The sequence below is a fragment of the Ischnura elegans genome, chromosome 1 (genome assembly GCF_921293095.1).
Source record: "Ischnura elegans chromosome 1, ioIscEleg1.1, whole genome shotgun sequence".
Lineage (NCBI taxonomy): Eukaryota > Metazoa > Arthropoda > Insecta > Odonata > Coenagrionidae > Ischnura > Ischnura elegans.
Genome location: NC_060246.1, coordinates 76,796,006 through 76,816,235, shown reverse-complemented (window position 1 = coordinate 76,816,235; position 20,230 = coordinate 76,796,006). Strand labels below are relative to the sequence as shown.

General features: G+C 39.0%; 1 protein-coding gene and 1 long non-coding RNA gene across 2 annotated transcripts in view; both read right to left on the bottom strand.

The window, feature by feature from the left end:
- The window catches only part of LOC124163669 (dedicator of cytokinesis protein 3), a 166,208-nt gene that overhangs the window by 40,395 nt on the left and 105,583 nt on the right, over positions 1–20,230 (bottom strand). The window lies entirely within an intron of this gene.
- LOC124163693 lies at positions 17,954–19,648 on the bottom strand. The gene is made up of 2 exons (XR_006865830.1): positions 19,406–19,648; positions 17,954–19,260 (listed from the first exon to the last, which is right to left on the bottom strand). It is a non-coding gene; the product is annotated as an uncharacterized LOC124163693 (long non-coding RNA).

Sequence of the window (20,230 nt, the reverse complement as noted above, 5' to 3'; positions counted from 1 at the left end):
TCAGGTATAAAAGCAAGCATTCAATAATACAGTTTTATTGAACTTGAAGCTGGATTAAGAATCACATATCATGTCAGCCGAATTGAGTACAATGACCCTATGATTTCAGCCCGTCTGCCTGAGTTTTTTTCTCATGGAAAATCAACACACATTTTGTAAGACACACAGAATGAGGATTAGCCATTCCAGTGGAAAATAGCTCTTTTCCTCGGACGTTAATTTTGGAACGCCGTGAGCTCTGTGATCCAGTGGCTTATGGTTCCCAAAATTTATAGGCATGATTCGAATGGCTTCCAAAGACGTAGTAGTGGGAAATTCTGACGTAATTTTCAAAATGTGCTTTATTTCATTATTTTAGGCTGAATGAAGAAGGAATACATTTCTAGCTTGACAAACCAGTCTAAATCCCATGGATATTTATCACGCGGAAAATTTTCATACGATCAACTTGAAGGGATCAGGACATACCTAGTGGAAAAAATGATTATTTAAATTATAATCCAAAAAACTTAATTCAATTCCACACTAATTTTAATGATTTTTACCGGTTTCTTCGTCATAATAGTTATACTGAGACCAAAAATGCCATTCTCAATTTTTTATTATGTTTAATTTTTAGAATAGGTCAGGAATATCAGCGGCAATGAAATTTTAAATTATTGACTTCGTAGTCCATCATTTTCATGGAAAGCGTTAAGGAGAGGAATCACTTCTCCTTTTTTCATTGAGTTATGGCGTAATAACATTCTTCCTTTTCTTTGGAAAGCATGACTAAAAAAATGTGCGTAAAAAATTTACGCATGATTCAGGATTTTACGTTAGCATTAAACGCGCGCATTAACCCCGGCCATAACTTCAGAGTTACTGCGAATAGAGTGATTTATGCTTCTTTAAATGCGGCCAAGGTTGTGAAAAAATCTCTCAACTCAGGTAATTCCGCATTTTTGCCTTTACGTGATATATGAAAATTCTGACTCCAAATGCATCATTGATTAAATTGCAAAAGTAACTAAATTCGAGTGAATATATTATGCCAATTACACTACGGATTGGAGAAAATATACTGAATCCTGCGTGAATTTGGCATGTTTTACCTGACATTTTAGAAGATAATGTAAAAATACAAACATCTTTGTGGTTAAACTTAATTTGGAAGTATGATCGAAATAAAAAAAACTGACTTTCTCTGTATTTCGGAGTAAATCATAAGAACTGTTTACCAAAGCTATCACATTTCATAAAAATTTTCGTGGATAACAACAAAGATGAAAATAATTTTGAAAAAAAGTGTTTCACCATAAGTTTGATAAGATACTAACTGAAATTTCGGTCGACGATAATGTTATGTTTTAACTCCAATTGGAAAAATGAACTAAATGAAAAATTGAGCATCACATCATTTTGGAGGACAACTACAGACCTAGTCATACATCAATTGTTATATATTATATTGCAACAGATTTTCAAATTATTTTTCTCAAAATTAACGAGGCCTCAGTTAGATCTTCGTCGAACAATTACCCCGAGGATTGAACCTTTAAATTACAATTCATATTAAGGTTTGAAACTTGATGTACTATTTCGATTTCTCATGAGTACTCTGGTTCATATTGGTGTGCAGTAATCAGGTATCACAACTTCGACCATACATGCATGTGAACACGCCGGGGGCTACCCCTCCAAACAGTACCCCTTATTGCCAACATACCGCCCCCACTCTCCCCTACCTTCATCTCTTTCTTGACGTCACGTTAAGAAACAGCCACGGTTGAGTTGCATTGTAGCAAACGAGAGTAAAGCGGTTGGGGCTATTTAAATTCAATTTTCAGGCCGAGTTTTTGACGAGAAGTTTGCGTGATGATGATACTAATCACATTATACAGCTTCAAGGAAGTGAAATGGTAGCGACTTGTGCTGCCTGAAGCTGCCAGAAGAACTATTTTGAAGGAACTGCCACTGATCATGCGATAGAGCTAGATACATGAATGCGTAAAAACTGATACAAAAATATTTCCGAGTTTTAGTGATTCGCAATAATCCATTTTTGGCTAATATTGGTAAATATAACAGTTTTATGGAGTAGAATTTTGGGTAAACGAGGGAGAGGAAGGAAGAGAAAAGGATTTTTCAGATAGAATAAAAGAGAGTGGCCCGTATTGTGAATTGAAGAGGGAAGTACATGTAGGAAGGGGAGTCTACCAAAATGCTTCTTAAGAACTCCATAGAAAGCTACCTCAATCGGTAGAATACTTATGATAATAATTGGTAAGTATGGTTTTAGAGTTAATGGCGTCCTCACATTTCTGCACCCGCGCAGCCACGGGTAAGGAGGGCTCTCTGTTTAAACGTGCCTTCCGAGACGCCAAGACGCGATCATCCCTGAGCGAAAGACGCGGCTGACGAGGCGGGCGTGAGGCTCCAGGATGAAGGATTCGAGAGGTGTTCCGGAATTCAGGGGAGGGGGTGGGGGAGAAGGATGAATGTGAAGGGGGGAGGGAAGGGGAGAGGTTCGTCCGTTGGAACGGTGAGGAAGCACGAATCCGCCCCCGGGGTCTGCCTTCCTCCGTCGAAGGGCCCGTCAAGGGATTTTGAAGCTGCCTCTCTCCCCGGGTACCTCCCACTCTCACAGACCAGACACGAAGTCTTCCATCTCTCCGCGACCATTATAATCACTGGAATTTCCATCCAAGTTCACAATAAATAATAATACTTTGCACTATTTCCCCAAATAAAATGCAATACCGGATTTTATACTCGGTACAATTGCAAAATATTTCTATATATAACTATAATGAACCGTGGTAGCCCAGTGGGTCGAGCCCTTGACGGGCCCTGGTATAAGTCCCGTGATATGTATATGTTGCAGAAATGTTTCTCGGGTTTTCCACCGGTTGATGTCGTCCATGTCTCCCGACGTTTCGATCCGCGACTTGCTGATCATCCTCAGGGGATCTTCCGAATGCCGTTCCCCTGAGGATGATCAGCAAGTCGCGGATCGAAACGTCGGGAGACATGGACGACATCAACCGGTGGAAAACCCGAGAAACATTTCTGCAACTGTTACGCCGGGAAAACCTAAGATCATACATATGTATATGTGTTTTTCAGAATAGAAAGATATACGTCGTCCTTTTCCAAATACAAAATTTATTGCCAAGTTTTAGACGTGGAAATAGTGAGAGGAATTATTATTGTTAAAATGGAAATTCAAAAGTATCGGCAGCTACCATTAATTTTATTCAGTAGTTACAAAATTACAACTATCAGGATCATTTGGAAATGTACATCTTATCAATGACCAAATAACACGAAAAATACGAGAATAATGGTGGGCGATTTTGTATTATGATCCCGAAATTACCCGTGTAAGACACATTAAATTTGTTCCGTAATTTGATCAGGCATTTAAAAGTTCATTTGATTTACAAAAACCCATTTGTAATGGGCTTCTAGGTATTTGTATTTAACATGACCCTGAGTTCATGAAATGCTGCGGAAACAAGTGTCAAATAGGTGGAATGATAAAAGTCAAATGTTTTGCCAGGACAAAATCTCAATACTTGGATCAGCAGATCCAAATGATGCTCCACCAACTGCAGCTTACATTGATTTTGATGTTTGAACTTCTTTCTGAAGACCGCAGTGTCCACTAGAACAGCTAAATTTATGTACTGTTCATGATTTTTAAAGCAACAAAAATCAATTTTTGTGGGTTTTTTCACCATCACAGTAATTCAGATAGTTACAGTTTTAACATGTAAAATCCAAAATATATTTTTCTCGGTAGAGCTCCATTACCAGGATCACTAGAGACCTCAACTCATGCCGAAGACTTAAAGAATACGTGAGGTTACAAAATCACAGGAGTCCCTTGCAAACATATCTGCGAATTAATGACGTACTCTCTCTCATCTGTGTCTGCTGTTTGCAAAACCAGCCTCCCATCGTTCCATCTTCCCAATGGCGTCGCAGAATCATTCTCATTCGCGGAAGAGGGGAGCTGGTGATTTCAACGCCGGGAGCAAGACGCTGGAGCAACAAGGGGAGGGATTATATGGTCTTTGCCACCGTTTCCCGCCTTCCAGGCCACAATTTTCCCCACTCTCGCCAACCGTCTGCCACTAACCTGACCTTAAAGTTACAGTCCATCACTTTTTTCCGTATTCATCATTTACTCCCGTTTTCCGTCAGCATGGGGTCTTCATTGAGTGTTTCACGCCGCATGATGGACTAAAATTACTTCCGTGTGTATAAGACGTGTTTCTCAGTGAACACCTGAGGTGTTATGGCTTTTGTGCGCCTTTTTACAGAGCCGTGATGAAAAATTGCTAAATCGCATTCGCATAGCACGGGAAAAGGTACCTTTTTTCGATAGTCGTTAAGTTTTAGTGTTGCTAACTATTCAAATAAAATGTCCTTATCACAAGGCTCAGTCGGATTTTTTTGCGACAAATTCCTTTTTAAAAACTTTAGGAATCATCATGAAATTTTCAAGGCACAAAGAGTAGAGTAAATGTACAAAATAAACAGCCAATTTGAAATCTGAATCCCAAATTTAAAACTTATTCTTATTAGTTTCTCGGCCTATTTATAGTTGACGTACAGGAAATTTTTAACAAAGGTCTAATCTAAAAAGCCCAAAATTTTAAGTAGCATAATTTAAGCTTTAAGATATAAACTAGAAGCAAAACCATAAAATTGAAAGTTAATTCTCTAGTTGTCTGAAAACTTTACTAGTAGATGGCTTGGAAAGGGAAATAGTGAGAGAATATTAGCTGATAGCAGAATTGAGTGGAGGGCTGCGGAAAACTTATATCTTATATCTGCGGCTATCTTAGAATTATTCACCGATGATGATGACCAAGTACCGGTCTCGATATTCGAGTACCTATATGAGAATTTGAATACCGTCTCCAAAATCCATTAGGGCATTTGGGCACCGCACCTATTTGAGTGCTCATAAGGGATCGAATTGGTGAGGTGTTTAGTGTTGGCTTCCCATTCCGTGAGCCCGGGTTCAAATGACGGCGGTGGCAGGGAATTTACAGACACCGCCCTATCTCTGCATTAGTGTTGTGAGGAGTACAGTGTACTCCTCACAACATTAATTATGTACACCTAACACAACCTAAGTACACCTCAAGTGCAACAGCCTTTCCGTTGGTTGGGACATTAGGCTGTTGTGCCTTTAGCGACTTCCGTTAAGAGCAACTTTCCCTCATGACGCAAATGATCTCAACAGTTAGTCGTCTCCTCCGAATAATATACTATATTGAGTAAACGAGGAGCTGCTATACAGAACCCTTCAGGTTACTCGAGTACCATCATCGAGTACTATCTTGGTACTGAAGTGTATCTACATTTGGCATACTCTTACCGCGGAATGTGAGAGAGTCACGGTCGTGGAGGCAACTTCCCTCTGGGATTACGAGGGTCGTTTTGAATATCCCGTGAGGGGAGCGTGGCCAGAAGCCGTCCGGAGCCAACCCTCGGATGCTGCCCGGATACACGGGGGCAGGGAGAGGTGATTGGTGCGTTGAAGGGGCCGTGAGTGGGTGGGGGGCTGTGTTTTGACGGGTAGGGGGATGATGGGACCGGAATGCCGGGAATGCACCGAGAGGTCCAGCGGGAGGGATTTTCAAAGTCGGGGTGAGAGAAGGTGGGAGGGAGAATTAAAGAGGAGCAAGCGGGTTTTGATACCGCTGTCGATCTCCAGCACCTCCAGCATCTCTCCCACGAGGGATGGACCCTAAACGAGGGCAGACGCGTGTGGGAATTAGTGGACCTTCTGGATCCAACGGGGGCGAAATTCCCTCCCGTCGCTTGATAGCGCCCCACCCATTCACGCTCCGCCGCCGCCGCTCGTTTTATCCATCTCTTAGCCTCCCTCCCTCACTCCCTATCCCACCACTCCTCCGTCTGCCGTGAGAGCCGCTGCAGGCGCTCCGGCCGCGGTTGCAAATTCAGAGGTTGTTGCCAAGTCGGACCCGTCCAATGGACGATTTTCCCCTCAGAGATTCCCCGCATAATAATAACCTATGGCCTAACATGCCGATGGTGAGTATCAAATGATGGTCAACGTCTGAATAAGTACGATGATGGTCACTAATTTTTATGCATATTTTTTTAACGGAAAAATATAATTTTGTCAAAATGTTACTCATCCCATTGTTTTCTTGCTTGTAGCATTATAAGTATTGCGTCAGTGTAAAGCTAATATTCACCTACTTTCGCTTTAAAAGTATTATTCATTCTTACAAGATATTATGTTTTCCTACGGCTAGCGATTGCCGATAACCGACTATGGCTCTCCATTTCCGACGGCCTTCGATTTTCAGTCGTTAATGTACTTCACCAAAATATAGCCCATCGAAAATTTCATGGCAATCAAAAATCTGTCATTTATCGGTTATTGGCTGACTTCCTAACTGCGGCTCACCGTTGGTAATCGATAAAGAATCGAAAACCGTTAGACCATCTACAATAGTTACACAACCCATGATTGGCGAACACACATTTAAATTTACAATTCCTTCCAAGAAAACCAGGACCATGCCACCGATGGACAAAGACATCGGCGATGGCTTCCCATAATCGAATCATTACACGAGTCTTCCACCCTATGTTGCTACACCGCTACCGAACGTTTTATGCTCCTCCCTCGACCACTCCGGCGTCCGTCGCGATCGCCTCTACCGGCGAATCGAGAGGCGGTTGCCAAGCACGGCGGATGATGGACTGGGAAGAGCAGTCACGACCCAAGGAATTGCTCCTTTGCCTCTGACCGTGAGCAGATTCGCTTGTGCCAACTACATGGATTCGCAACGCTTAGCTAAGCACAGACGGGACGTTGGGAAGTATTCCTTCGTAATCGACAATAGATTGGCAAAGGAAATATTTTTCCTTGTGAACGAATGATAGTTATTTACATTTAAAAATATTATCGAAAAAAATAAAATCTTTTCTACTGACATTGGGTCGTGAGGAGATCAGAGTGCTGCACGTGCATAGCCAACTAATGCTAATAATAGAGACTTATAAGATTATTAGTACGCCTCGAGTTTCTTCATAAAAAGGTTGAGTAACTTACATATTTTCTAAAAGAATTATCAACACTGATGCTCAATGTAAATTTTGTATCATATTTGAGGTGATTCACAACATTTAAATATTAATATTTTCACCATAAAATTCTAATTTTGTCCGTTTTTCGGGATTTTTAATGCCTTTTTGTATCTGAATAATTGATATTTCGCCTCGGATAACATTGTATTTCCATGCAGTCAGTGGAAAATATCTGTATCTGATTCTGTACTTCATGTTTTTAAATGTTTTCTCGAAACAACCTTGTAGTTTATTTTCTTGTAGTAACACTAGATATTTCTTACGTTAGACTCAATAATAGCATAGACACTGGAGGTGGCTCGAGAAATATGTTAAAAATTTACAAGTAAGTCTCTTTCAATAGCATTAGTTGGTGCAGTGCTAAGCCGGTGCCTAAAAAGACGCAAAGCTGCACGAAAGGATTATCTTTTGCGAAGTCATTGTATGAGTAAATTTTCCAAGAAGAGTATCTCTCGTCAGCATGAAAAGGAGAAGGAAATTAACACCAAGTCATTCTTCCTTCATGAGATATCCTCAAGCCTCGTTATTCCCGAAAGCGACGTTTCTTCATTAGGAGATAAGTTCACGGTAGTCACAGGTATCAGGAAGGAAATAGCATTTTTTTATCGGATGGAATCTCTGGACACATGCTCGGGTTACGAGGGGCGCGTAATCAAACGCTGGCCCCCAAATAAGACGGTAAGATTATCAGTTAGGAAGACGGAAAATTCCCGTGAGTTCCGATCCGGTGAGTCAGGGAGACTCCTGGCGGCGGCGCGGCGATAGAGAAAGGGGTGATCCCCGCCCACCCCACCTGGGAGCGGCGGCGGTCCCTTCCGTGGGACCCAAACACTGTGGGATTCGAGAATTAAGAAAGACAAGCGGGATGCGACAGGGGATGACGCAGCCGGAGGAGTTGAAACCTCCTCGTAAGAATCGTGTCTTGGCGTCTTGACTGGGACTAGAACAGACCTTGGAGCATCTTCTGGGAAACATCCACGGGGTAAACGACCATATGACTCAATTATCCTTACAGACTAAATTCGGAGGATTTGGACGAATATGTGTAGAATTTAAGTGCGGCAGCCTATATAGCGCAAACAGACGAACGGGTTCCAGGCTCATGCCCCGTAAACATTTATTTTTCATACATCCTAAAGGCTGATTTGGATGGTTTAGGCTCACTTCGGACTATGACATAGGCATGTGAATGTCACCCGTTCAGATCAGAAAGGTCGTTTTCTATCCATGAGCCACCTCGCACATAAATGATTTTTTTATTTGGAGTTAGCTTTAGACTTTACTCAGTTTTAAACCCAGGAATGTCAGATCTACCAGAAGAGTACGTCACCAAAGCGTTTCCCATTTATGACTCGATACGTGGGAAATACATAGATAATCACTCAGTAATTAACTTTTAGGCTAGTTTGGACGAGTGGTAGTAACAGTAATCTAGGTAGGGGATCTCTTTCCCATCCTTAGGATACTTCTCCAAGTGAGGAATTTAGCTTGGGGGTGTTCTAAGGTTATTCCTGGAAGGAGAGAAAGGCCGGGGTTATACAGACATTTCTCCAAGTAAAGCTACCTTAAATGGTAGAATAATAACAAAAATACACGTATTTCAATGAAGCTCTACCCACAGTGATTCTTAGGACCCATTGGCTAGTAACTCAATACAATACCATAAAGGCCACCATGCTATTATACAATTTATGCACTCATTACACGCATCTACTGAAGCATTGCAGACCTGAAATAGACCCAAACGCTGTTCTGAATTTATGGTCTAATAAAAAAATTCACTGTTTCCTCGTATGCCAGCTCCTAGAGAAAAGTATTGATTGCATAAATGCTCCACGGTGAGACTTCATTGCGGCATTCCACTACTTCCCGCTGGGGATCGAAGCAAAGTCCGCGGCTCAGGATTCAGACGTTGCTCGCCACGGCGGAGGCCCTTGGTGGAACGAAGGTTGGGAAGAGAGGAAGCGGATGGACGCGGTTGAAGGTCAGCGGGCAATCAAACTGAGAAGTGAAAACCTGTTCTCAGGCGCACACACAAGCCCATTCTCATCTTCCGCTCAGGCTCCTCGGTCGGAGGGGGGAAAAGTCACGACGCGACTCTCTTTCTTGCCCGTCGGCACAGGATGTGAGACAGGGGGCGGAGGAGGCGTCGCTGGGACTACCGGCTGAAAAAAGGCACTCCATTCGATGCCGATTTAAGGCCATATCGAGTCGAAGTGGAAGACGATCGAAATACCGAACGATATCATAGTTTAGTGTGAACAAACGGATTAGAGTTGTGCGAACAGTAATCTAAATCATCATTAATCCCCTGATGACGAGGAAATGACGTATCTACCTCGAGTTTTCGGGTTATAACGTTTAATATTTTTATTTATGTTTTGATTACTGTTTTTGATTTGATGTTTATGTTTAATTTGATATTTATGTTTAATTAATACTGATGGAATGTTGCCAAGAAGTTGTTGAAGGAGGGAGACGAGATAAAATTGTAATTTGAAAAGAATAAAGCGATCTTTGGAAGGAAAATATCTAATCTTACAGAAGAAGAACATTTGAAGAACATTTTAAGCCACTTTATTGGTGACGAGGATAAAATGAAGAATAATGATCTCTCCCACTCATTTGGAGACCCGAGAGAACTTTATCCAGTTAATTCGGACGGTGAGCTCCGGGTCATTCCTCATGAATCGATAGCCTAAGAGGACGCATATCGAATATCTTGTTCAAATCTTAACAATATTATCCTTGCATATCGCAAAGAGGAATTATACTGACAGCCATGATCGCTCATGGAGCACTTCTCTAAGGATTCCTTCTCGTCAACGAAAATTGCATTAGACGGATCTCCCAACTTCCAAAAAAAGAGTAAAATGATAACTTCGTGAATACATGAAATAATGATACTTTTCGTGAGCCCCGAAAAAATATCAAATCAGACGGTGAAATGGGAGTTTAACTTCTAACTAATAGGGATGCATGGTCATTAGTATTTACTCTACGTAAATTACGACCCCGATACTTCATTGAAATCACGAGCTGTCATATTCTCAAAGTTCTCCTTCTGTTTCGCCTTGGTCTAATAATTCTAACACAGGATTTTTATTTTTCTTTGGCCTTGACGATGGAGACAGCCGTCTCGGCTGAGAACCACACTCTTACCTTTCCATTTCGCTTGAAATAGGCGAAAATCTCACTGCTGCAATCTGAAGTGCAATCTTTGAATTGGTTAAGTCTAAACACCGAAAAACGCGTATTTCACCGCAGGAGAAACATCATCTCTCATTTCGTCAAAAATTTTCGTTTATCATTTACATAAACATATTTTTACACATTTTTTGAAGCCAGCTTCGCTAAAATGAATTGTCATACTTATGCGTCACCATCAAGACGGCTAGAATAAGACGGGCGGAAATATTATGCATGGATCAAGAGTCAATATTGGAGTAACTAAAGGTAAGTATGCAAGCAATGAAGGCTGAAAAAAAACGTGAGGCGCATCGCGGTAGAAAAGTGATTTATGTCCCATAGAGATTACGTCACACTGTTAAGTCGTAGGCGGTTCCTTTCCCATAGTAAATGCAACAATGGTAATTTTCCTTAGTAAAAATATTTAACCAGTGGAAATGAAATAATTTTAGTGAATTCTGAAGGGAGAAAGTAGAAAAATAAAACATGCCGATGAAAAGAGCGCCAATTGTATAAAAACTACTTTCTCCTAAAAACAATGGGAAGTGGACGGCTACAGTCGATTACAATTATTATTTTGTGGAAAAATGCCAATTTTAAAATTTAAAATGACATTCTATCATAAGCTTTGAACGAATGCTGGGTATCCTAGTGTAAAAAAGCTAGTATATTTACCTGCAGGTAACACAGAAAAAAAAGTATGCTACAATTGAATTCAAATCATGTAATGCAAGCGACTGCATGAATACAAATTAAAATTCATATAAAAAATAATATAGTGGTATTGGCATCATGCATCAAAGCCAATACTGGTCCCCGAAACTCGAGTTTTGACGGGGTAAAATTATTTTCAGAAAAAGCCTACGTATCCTTTAGGCTCAGGGATTCATGACGCTGATTTTGAAACCATAATGCATACTTTAGGGATGAGAAGACAGACCGCCTTCGCGAAAATGGATAAAATTATAAAATTGCCTTTGAACCTGAGTGAATGTGAGAGTTACAGATCTGAGAATACAAGAAAACAATGGGCACGAAATAATCGCCACGACATCAGGAGGAGGCAGCTAGTGAAGGGTCTGCACTTGTATCGCAGAGGTCGCCGTGCAATGTAGCGAATGCGGATATCAGAGGGAGAGAGAGAAGAGTAGGAGCCAAAAATTCACGCAAAAACTCCCCCGGAGAACCTGTACGTGACCAGAATTTTACGCCACGACGGAGTTCATTGTCCTTAACAAGTGTTCGGAGGAATATAGATGAACAGGGCAACAACTGGCAGAGCGAAAGATTGAAAGGTCTTCACAGACTTTGATGATTTGATGGTGACGCGAGAGGCCCGATTTTTATTTGCTGGATTGCATATTCATAACCCAACTTTGTCCCATTATCGACTTTCGCTGATCTCTTTCGACGGCCATTAATCGTTCGACTCGGTTAGAGCCGGTATCCGAAATGAGGGCGATGTAAAAATCCTTAACCTATGGAAGACCTGAGACTATTTAAATCATCAGATAAGACGGGAAGGCATTTCCAGTATTTTTTACAGGTTCTTCTTTTTAACAATTGAATTCGAGTTACACCATTCTGCAAATCATATTCAACCCTATCTATAACCGACAGATAATGAACTTAAAAGATGATAATTAAATATAACTTATATGGACAAATTCTAAACCATTAAAATAAATTCTGGCATTCTAAATTGTGTTCAAGAAGTTTGCTTTCCATTGAGGAATTTTATTTAGTAGTCACTTAGGTTTGATTTTTTTTATTAAGGGAAAAGGGCAAGGGACGGCCCCGAATGAGTTATGTAGGACAGGTTATAAAGGATGTAAAAGAGAATAAATATGTAGCTATGAAGAGATTAGCGGATAGGAGAGAGAAATGGAGAGCTGCGTTAAACCAATCTTAGGATTGTTCACTAATGATGATGATCTAGGTTATTTTGAAAAAGCCAAAAACATTTACATTTTTAATGTACACAAAAATAATGACTTTACCCATTGTAAAATCAAACACAACCCCCCACAAATTTTTAAAATTTGTATTCAAATAAAATTTAATTTCCTGGTCTCTTTCCTTACAGATCATTTTTTAATGAGTTATCACACAACAATCCCCTCTCCTCCCACAACAACCCTTGGCAACCAGCCATTCCTCTTCATTCCACATAAGCATCAATTTTAACGTAAACATCAAATAAATAGAATTGTTAATTAAAAATAAAAATAAAAATCAAACTTTACACCATTCTAAAAAAGTATTTGAAATTCAATCAATAGATTCGGCAAGAATTTCCGATTTCATGTCACTGTGTTAAGGTTGGAGTCAGCCTACTGACAATAAGACACACCATAATTCTCTTAAAAAAGAAATATCCTGAATAATTAAACTTTAGTTCAGAAAGACTCACATTTTATGGGAGGCAAGCAATGATCAGGAATGCGAATATATACTATAAGTTCTAACGAAGACACACTTCAGTGAATGAATAGGTAGTAATTACTTTTTTTCGCAGAAACTTTGAAATTTTCAATTGAATACGGAAAATTCCCTCTCTTCCCTCATTCTCCACGCCGAGCACCTTGGATCCAGATTGCGGCGGGCCCTTTGTCTTTGCTCACCGTTGCGAATCGGGTCGTGTCTTTCGTGGCCATAAACCGCGTTCTCCCAGCGCGACAGCAGAGCGCGAAACCGGCTCGGTGTCTTTGACGAAGCGGGCGAGGGGGAGCTATCAGAGTAAGCGGAGTCCTGGCCGCGGATCTAAAAGGCAAGTCTAGAGGCTATGTGCCAACGAGAAGATACTAGGATAGCGACTTTCCCTTGAAATTTGAGGCAATATGATTTTTATTTATAAAAATAATTTTAGAGTGTAAATAATTAGCTTCAAGTTAGAGAGCATATTTATGAAGTTTTCTAAGGGTTTACCCCATGTCGATAGGTTTTTAAATACCAGCGTTTCTTTGGCTAAGTCTACCTCCGTCATCAAGGCACAATTTTTTTAAAGTTCTGTTTTCTAATCGTTTTTGTAACTTAACTAGATTGTTACTCCATGCTTCTTTTTCTTAATCAAATTGAATATATCAAGTAATCTTTTTTGGGAGAGATATCGTATAACAGCATGATGAAAAGATACACAAAGGTATCGCACTGTCCACCTATTTTGATTTCCGAAACTCTAATGTACATATGTCAACTGGCTTGCTGTCACTATCAAGTACATAGATATTTCATTCGCAGAGATTTTCTGAAATAAAAATAAGTAGACAGTATGATATCTTTGTGTGACCTCTTTTTCTGAAGACACGACCACAGTTGGGAATGAAGGCTAAACCGGTGCATGGATTCCTATGGATGGTGCGGAGTCCTATGGATTGCTATGTTAACAGTACTCTCTCATTCGTAGTTATTATAAGGTAATCTATAGGACTCTGAACCGGTGTCGCGGCTGAGTTTTTGCTCAAAAATGTAATCTCCATGTCCACTTAGGGGAATATATTCTAATACCTCGATGTCCTGAGGAACAATAAAGACTTTTCAGTGGCAGATTTTCCACAGAAACGCTGGCATTCATAAACTCATTGGCCTGCAATGAAGCTCGAGAAAACTCCAAGAAAACGATCCTTCAGAAAAGTATAAAATATATAGAGTATAATTTGTCAAGATAACGGTGATTATTTTTAAAAAACTGAATGAAGATATTTGTCTTCACAGTTTACGTACAATCGTATGGAATTAATTAAAACAGCTATGAATTTCATCTTAAAGTTGAGAAGAAGATATATGAGTAGATGTCAGCCGGATAGTGCGCCTGCCACACAATCAACGATCGGGATCGCGGGGAAAAAAACAATCTCCATCCATGCAATCCTCGATTGATATATTAAAATAAGAGGTCAAGAACGCCATTTAATACATTATATTTTTTCCATGGTCTATTTCTAGGATCAAAACACTAGACATCTAGTGTTCTAGTTCTAGAGGAAGACTTTTTTCTCATAGGATGGCGTTACTCAGTGATTCAAACTTAAGGCTGAATTGAATATGTGAGAGTAGACTTGTTAAACAAATAAATTCAGTAAATACTTTCTTCTAAAAGCATTTTAAACTTGGACTACCGGTTTGTAAGAAATAAAGGATCTGCAATGAGCCCCTGATAATATCATTGGTTGAACGAAAGCGGTTGCCTTATTTAAATTTCGGAATAAGTCGTGTACGAAGAGTATTACGAAGTTACGAAGAGTGTAAGATTCTGACTACTGACGAATTAACGAAGAAGTATTGATTGAAGTTTCCATGAATTTTCAAGAAGTAGGAGTCGAGAATATTGAAAAGACATCACTCCGATCGGGGAGTGGTTATTACACATTCTACGTGAGGGAGAGCCCGTTGATATTGCGATGATTCATATCGAGAGGTGTGCAAATATTCTACCGGAATGTGAACCAGTTGCCAAAACCAACTCGGCCACCACGCCCCCATTTTTATTCAGTATGACGTGAAAAGTTAAACGAGAATCACAAATTTTGCATCCAAAACTCACATCAAAGCAAGGAAAAAGTGCTTATCTCGAGGGAAAAAATATGATGAGAAAATTAAAAATTAACATTGGCATAAAAGAATTTTAATTTTTTGCTGTACCCACTACGTATTCCATATTGTGCATATCAGAATGTATTTTCATTTTCTTAACCGTAAATCAAAAGCAAAAAATAATTCCATGAAAGTAAATACACTGATGTCAAATACTATACTTCGAGCTAGCGTTTAGGATCGACAGAAAAGTCATCTACGAAATTTGAGAGTACGTATAAATGTGGCGATCACTGTAGTATGAACAAAACTAGCTTAAGTATTGGTTTCAAAGTAAAACTATTATGATGTATTCCAACTGAAAGAGCCCGTTTCTTCAACTAAAAATTCCTGTGACTCAATTTCAAATAATTCCTCATGTTTTACAGGACAGCACAAACATTTCACCCAGATCCGCCGAAGAAGCCTAATGAAAATGACCCATTTCAGAAATGAAATTTAAATCTGGATTTGAGAGCTAAAATTTGGTTCACTCGTTGAAGAAGAGTATTATAGTACTACATTATTACTTCCACTTCGACGCGTAAATGTAGAGAATGGGGAGGATGAATAAATGATGAAAAACTTCGGTAATTCCATATTGTAACAAATTATTTTGTCGGCAAATAGCATTAAACAATTGACCATAACAACGATGCTAGAAAACTGATAAACATCTCCATCTTGAGTCCTCTCGAGGGAAGTAGTCAAAGTTTGGAGCAGTTTGGGTTTGCAGCGGGCGGTAATGGCGTCGAATTGCAAAAAAGGGGAAAAAGTAAACAGCAAAGCAGCGACCATGTCATCAGCGAGAATAAGCAAACAAGAAACGCCAGTATCCCTCTAACAACACGTCGAGACGAACCCATATGGGCCGCAAGATGTCTGGCCGCCATCGCACGTGGAAAAAAATATCCCAAAACTTTCGTTATATCAAAAAAGTCCTATTTCGCAAAAAATGAACGCTTTCACTTGAGGACCGAGTCCGATAATGATGAGGATAAAGAGAAAATGAGACTATAATACGCACTTTAGACATTGGATGATACTTTCATTCATCTGTACATCCAAAGTGAATGACTTGTGCGCCAGTGAGCGCTCCCGGCAGTTTCATTGCGTTTTGTTCCATGGTTTACGATTGGCTTTTCTGTCAAGTACAGACCGTTTTGACAGAGATAAGAGTCATATATCGAAACAGGTTTTTGTTGAGGAGTGAGTATCTTGTGAGAAAAATACCACAACTGAGATATATTAGATGAATAGTTGAAAAAGACACTGGACAGAATATGACCATGAAGTATTTCAAATTGTCAAAGTCGAAATTTTTAACTTTCCCTATCAACATTGCTCGTAAATACAAGATTTCCTTTCCATTTTACACTGCATATGTAAGTACATAGTTATTTAAGCGGTAAGAGTTCAAAATATAACCAATGACATGGAATTTCATTATCAACGTTTATTTTTCACGGCAAAGTTGGTAAATCAAACACTACAACTTTATGTGAACTCGTACAGTTCATCTACCGGTTGAAATGGGTTCGTATGGGAGACCAAACAATATTGTTAGGAGGAGCAGACAATATTTATTTTTAAAAAGTGGTACTATTGACATTTAAGCATTCTAAGCACTCAAAGTTCTGCACAGGTGTTCAAGAGGACTATTTGGGAAGCGTTTAAACAATTGAATTCTTTCTTTCAAAGAAATCTATCCAGGTAGCCAATGAAATACCAGGATTTCTGTCCCCATATCTCAATCACAAGCTGTCTTAAGTCAGCTATGGATGACGGTTTCAATGTTGACGGCACGGGAAGATTAAGAGAAGCTTATATCCCAGCTCCATCTAGTTCTTTCGATTGAACCCCTCGTGCACCCTTGCTCACGTGGCCGTATTAGGTCCGGAATGCACTCTCGTGACCCCAACTGACCCCTACCTACTTCCTCTCCCCTTCACTTCCACCCTCTTAGCGCGTAACACGCCTTCTACAGGCCATTAGACCACACGGACGAGACACGGCATCACTCGAAGCACGGTCGTCCTCACGGAAGACGATCGTGACGCGAAGGCTGTCAAAGGAGTGGAGAGTCTATGTCTTTTAAAATTCTTAAGGATTGTCATAGAATCTTACAATCTGATTTGGACCCTTTTATTGCAAACATAAAATTGTTAAATGTTACATAGTCAAGGGGAAAATATTAGAACGCGTAGATATTAAAGACATTATCTAGACATTTTCTATCACATGATGAAGACCTGCTGGATATTCAAGTTTTTTGAAAAATATACTTGTTCCTCCAGACGATCTTCAACAGTTTCGATGAAACTGATAACTTATCGATATATTTATATAAATTGATCAAATATTAGGGTTAGCAATACAGGTTAATATCCATATACTTGGGAAAAACTTGCTACCTATTGTAGATTAAATTTAGACGTGACTTCGAAAATATCGTAATAAATCGATATTTTTGTACATACAGGGAGGGTGAATTTGGATATAATATCGCTAAGGTCACACAGAGAAAAATGTTCAGGCGGTACGCCTAAACGTTCGGCCCTAACGACCAAATATTTTAATCGGTATGGGGCTGACTGAACTTTTCAGTGAATTCAACAGAAAAGTCCAGTCACACCAGTTTAGATGCTCCCACCAAAGTGTTTCCTGCGGGTGACAAAATGATGCAGTTGTTGCATAGGAACAATCTAAATAATATGACTAAATGAAACTTCAATAGAATGTCTGAATTGAGTCAGTGCTATTAGTCAAACACGACCAGATCCATAATCTCAACTACCTTCTGTGATGGAGTTTGGGTAAAACCAAGGATATTAATAGAGGGTTTAGTCACCTTGATAATAAAAGAATAGGTACTGTCTTTACAGAATTTGATTGATGTGACTAAATTGTTTAATTAGCCTGTTTGAAATTTTTTTATTATATTGGTCAAATGCTTTACTAATTTGTCTTTTTTTTACTCCCTTGCGGTTGGTGTAAAAGTTAACGTACAAGCTGGTATTTTGATTAATTTATCTCCCCATAAATAAGGTAGACAATAACTGGACCTTTTTTCGCATGAAGTTTATTTATTAAATATCTTTAGTACATACAAAAATATTTTGCTCATTCTCAAGTATTCGTGAAAACGGACAGCTTAACATTTTGCATTCAAAGCATGAAACATTTTCAGTTAAATCAACACTAAATGATGACAGATGATAACTCCATGATATTGTAGTAAGTTGAGAATAAAATAGGAGACTTCATTAGAAGTATTGACAATAATTTAATTTTACATTTCCAAAATTGGGAGATCCTAACTCATTGGCACCCACCACAATACAAGAATTGTCTTTAAATTTGATACCGTTTAAAATGACATTTGTGGATGCTCTACACAAACCTTGGAAAAAATTTGGCATCTTACTCTTAACTAGAGGAAAACAATGTATTTTATCTGCTTGAATGACATTGCAGTTTGAACTGAAAGTTATCCTTTTATGAAATCCTTTTTGAGATAGAAAGCGGTAGGCTAAACTTAACCAAGTTTTAATACAAATAGGCATTGGAGTGTCGATACGACTAGAAATAACAGTAGCAATTCGTTGTAACATTCTATGCCTTCTTTCAAAGCGCATACACCACGTATGAATTAGTGGTCCGCAGTTAGAACACAGCAGTAATAAAGCATGAAGTGAAACTTGGGTTTAAAGGAATTACCAAATAACCTAATATATGTATAGAGAATGATGTTGAACAATAAGGTAATGAAACTGATCGATTAACTCAACTTGAATCGATGTACAACACAGGATTTCAACAATATCACGTAACATTAAGAAAAGTCTCCTAGATGGGTCGTCTTCAGGCACTAAATTTCCTATCATATGGGCAAGGCATAAAACGAAATTGATCATTTCACTGGCTGATATTCTAATAGACCCACGACATAGTTCTTCTTTAGCAATAGCGGCAGGTTTATTAGAAACCGTATCTCCATATTTAAATATAATAATTCTAAATCCAAGCTGATCTTCGGCGCAATACTTCTTGGAAATTAAGTCTGGCATAATATTTATAAGGTCATATTTGGCTACAAACTATGACTAACCTAACTAACTAAAACTATGACTATGACGACTTCTAAGATATCATGCATCAAGTCGAGGCTTCCCCCTTCTATTACGTTGAACCTTTCTACCTAATTCCATATACATTTTTCCATCATTCCAGTAAGAGAACAGTTACGCACTTCAACATCAGCATTGTAGGATTCAACAGTTCTCAATAGTTCCTTTTTTTCTTCAGTGCATGAGCAGGACTCAGATTTAGTAAGTTTAAAAATTTGACAGATATAAGTAGCACTAAAGCTCTCTATAAATCCAAGAATACAACGAAAACCAAGATTGTCATCAATAATAGATCCCAATGCAAAATACACTTGAACATTTCCATGCTCTGTCACAACAAAAATTTGTACCTTGATAACTAAGAAAATTTAACCCTTCAATGAACTTACCAGAAATAATATGGTTGCTTGAAGAATCAAAAAAAGGATTATCGGGCTTCCAGTAATTAGAATGGAAAAACATAGCCAGAACTCTAAACTAGACATAAATTCAGAGGGGAGACATGGACAATACAGATAAACTGCTCCTAGTTGGTATAGTCCACTATGAGAGCCTAAAACAAATTCCAATTTCAAGATCATCAAGAAATAATAATACGACAATTACCAAACATAACTAATTAAGACTAACAGTCTTTCTTTGGCGTCTTGTTCAAAGGAGGCTCGTCTCGCACAGAGTCGATGTTAGCACGGAACACCTTGCAAAATTTTAGAAACTGGTCTGGCGTCAGTAATATTTGTAGAGTATCTCATCTAGTAGCTGAAAGGCTACTTTGTCGATTTCTGCTCCTTCAAAGAAGTACAATGGTTAAAACTTGATAACTTAATTTAAATCAAATAAAAATTAAATTAACACCATAAATTAGGTGTTAAATGTAAGTTTCTGCAAAAAAAATACAAAAAAGAGGAGAAAAATACGCCTGCAAGAAGGATTGAACGTGGCCCCCCCGCGTTGTAACAACGGTCTCTAACAATTAGTCTAAATCGGTTACCATAATAAATATATACAAAAACGCCGCAATATATTATTATTGTAAATAATCAACCTTTGTTTTGAAATGTGAATAAAATGTGACTACAGTCTCCATTTGTAAGATTAAGAGGATTACTAAATGCACACAATTACATTACGTAGTTATATATCAGTATCAAACGTAGATGCGTAAGAAAACTTATTTTGCAGGCTTTTTTCTATCGCTCTTACGCACTAACTGG